The sequence below is a fragment of the Tarenaya hassleriana genome, unplaced genomic scaffold (assembly GCF_000463585.1).
Source record: "Tarenaya hassleriana unplaced genomic scaffold, ASM46358v1 Cleome16, whole genome shotgun sequence".
NCBI lineage: Eukaryota > Viridiplantae > Streptophyta > Magnoliopsida > Brassicales > Cleomaceae > Tarenaya > Tarenaya hassleriana.
The window spans coordinates 1,191,550-1,193,093 of NW_010965019.1; the positions used below are offsets into that span (position 1 = coordinate 1,191,550).

At 37.1% G+C, this 1,544-nt stretch overlaps 1 protein-coding gene and 1 long non-coding RNA gene across 4 annotated transcripts in view; one reads left to right on the plus strand and one right to left on the minus strand.

The window, feature by feature from the left end:
* Nucleotides 1-150, minus strand: part of LOC104809405 — a 16,437-nt gene extending 16,287 nt beyond the window's left edge. The window contains exon 1 of the mRNA XM_019202103.1: nt 126-150. The gene's annotated coding sequence lies outside the window, so the exon portion shown is untranslated. The remainder of the gene's footprint in view (nt 1-125) is intronic.
* A 5-nt stretch (nt 151-155) lies between these two features.
* Nucleotides 156-1,528, plus strand: LOC104809404. Of its 3 annotated transcripts, XR_771166.2 has the most exons (5): nt 156-245; nt 335-405; nt 779-856; nt 1,030-1,165; nt 1,263-1,528. It is a non-coding gene; the product is annotated as an uncharacterized LOC104809404 (long non-coding RNA). The 3 variants fall into 3 exon arrangements; XR_771165.2 differs by having other exon boundaries at nt 335-856; XR_771167.2 differs by having other exon boundaries at nt 335-841.
* The last annotated feature ends 16 nt before the right edge of the window (nt 1,529-1,544 follow it).

Sequence of the window (1,544 nt, forward strand, 5' to 3'; positions counted from 1 at the left end):
CTCTTCCGCTAGCTTCTTCTTTGATCACCTAAAGCAGACACAAATCTCGTAAAAAGCCCGTTAAGTGCTATGATAATTAGACATGCGTCATTGAAGGAAAATATACTTAAAGGCTGACGTTATACCTGTAACTTGAACTCTTCAGAAACAGGGGCTGTAGGAACACATTAAGGGTTTGTCTTGAACCAGCGACATGCTTACTGATACCCAGCAAAAAGGTCCAAAGACACTGACATCTGCTCCAGGTGAGTTGGAAATAGTTTTAGCCGTAGGTTTTGTTGAAACTTGATTCTGAAAAACACTGATTATCTTTTGCGCCATGTGTTGGTCTAAGATGCTCTACTGTTTGCTGGAATTTCGACAAACATCTGCCCTGTGGATGATGTTGATGCTCGGACAATCTTTGTAAGTAATGTAATAAATTGTACGTATCGTATTCGTGGCTGAGATAAATCTTGTGTGTCTTTGCCTTGTTTCCTGTTCTTGTTCTTTCTGTGCTAGTTTAGAACTCTAGGTAGTTTTCACTTCCATTCTTCTTTTTTCTGTACAAAGGTTCTTATTCCGTATGACTGGTTTTTATACATTCCTTGAGGTAGGTGGTTTAAATCACTCTCTTGTGCGTTGCAATATGCATTTTTGTATGAAAAATCTGTCTTTTTACGGGATGCTATCCCGTGATTCTTGGAGATTGACTTCTGATTTCACCGTAGGTTGTAGATTTCTATGACTATTATTGTAAAGTTATGGTTATTCTGCTGGAACATCAATATCTCCTTAGGTGGTAAAATTCCTAAAGTAACAATGCCCAACGTCGAGCAACTGGTTGCTAGAGATGCGAAAGGTAGAGTACTGATGGGTAAGAGTTTGTTTTTGAGGGTTGTATCTGACATTTGGGTTTTTTCTAAGCTCTCAAGACTTGTATACTGATTTGTTTTTCTTTTTTTTTTTTTTTGCATTGAAATGGATAATAGTTCGTTCCCATAAACTTTTTGAATGTTGTTTGTTTTTCTTTTCCTTTCTTCATATTAGGATTAATCCCTAAGCAGGTTCATTGGGTAGGATTGTAATCAACATTTTCCAATTTAAAGATGGAACTGACCGTTGTAAGGATGCTCAAGAATCTGTCGTGAACGGTTCCCCTGTTTCTGAAGAGTTTAAGTTACAGGTATAACGTCAGCCTTTAAGTATATTTTCCTTCAATGACGCATGTCTATTTATCATAGCACTTAACGAACTTTTTACGAGATTTGTGTCTGCTTTAGGTGATCAAAGAAGAAGCTAGCGGAAGAGAAAAAAATTGTTGTGTGTTTTTTTTCTAGGCCACAGTTGAGAAACAGAATTCAGATATCAATATTTTATCACTGTTATTTTGAAACGTGGTGTCTTTTTTTTTGCCAATTTGCGATTGCGTCGCTAGTACTTTCTCTGTTTTATTCTTGATTGGTTGTTTTCTTTGGACTGCTCCACTTCGGGTGGAGTTATATATTGGACATTGAATAGGAGGACAGAAAACATGACGATTTCTTGAGGCTGGTAAGATGTTC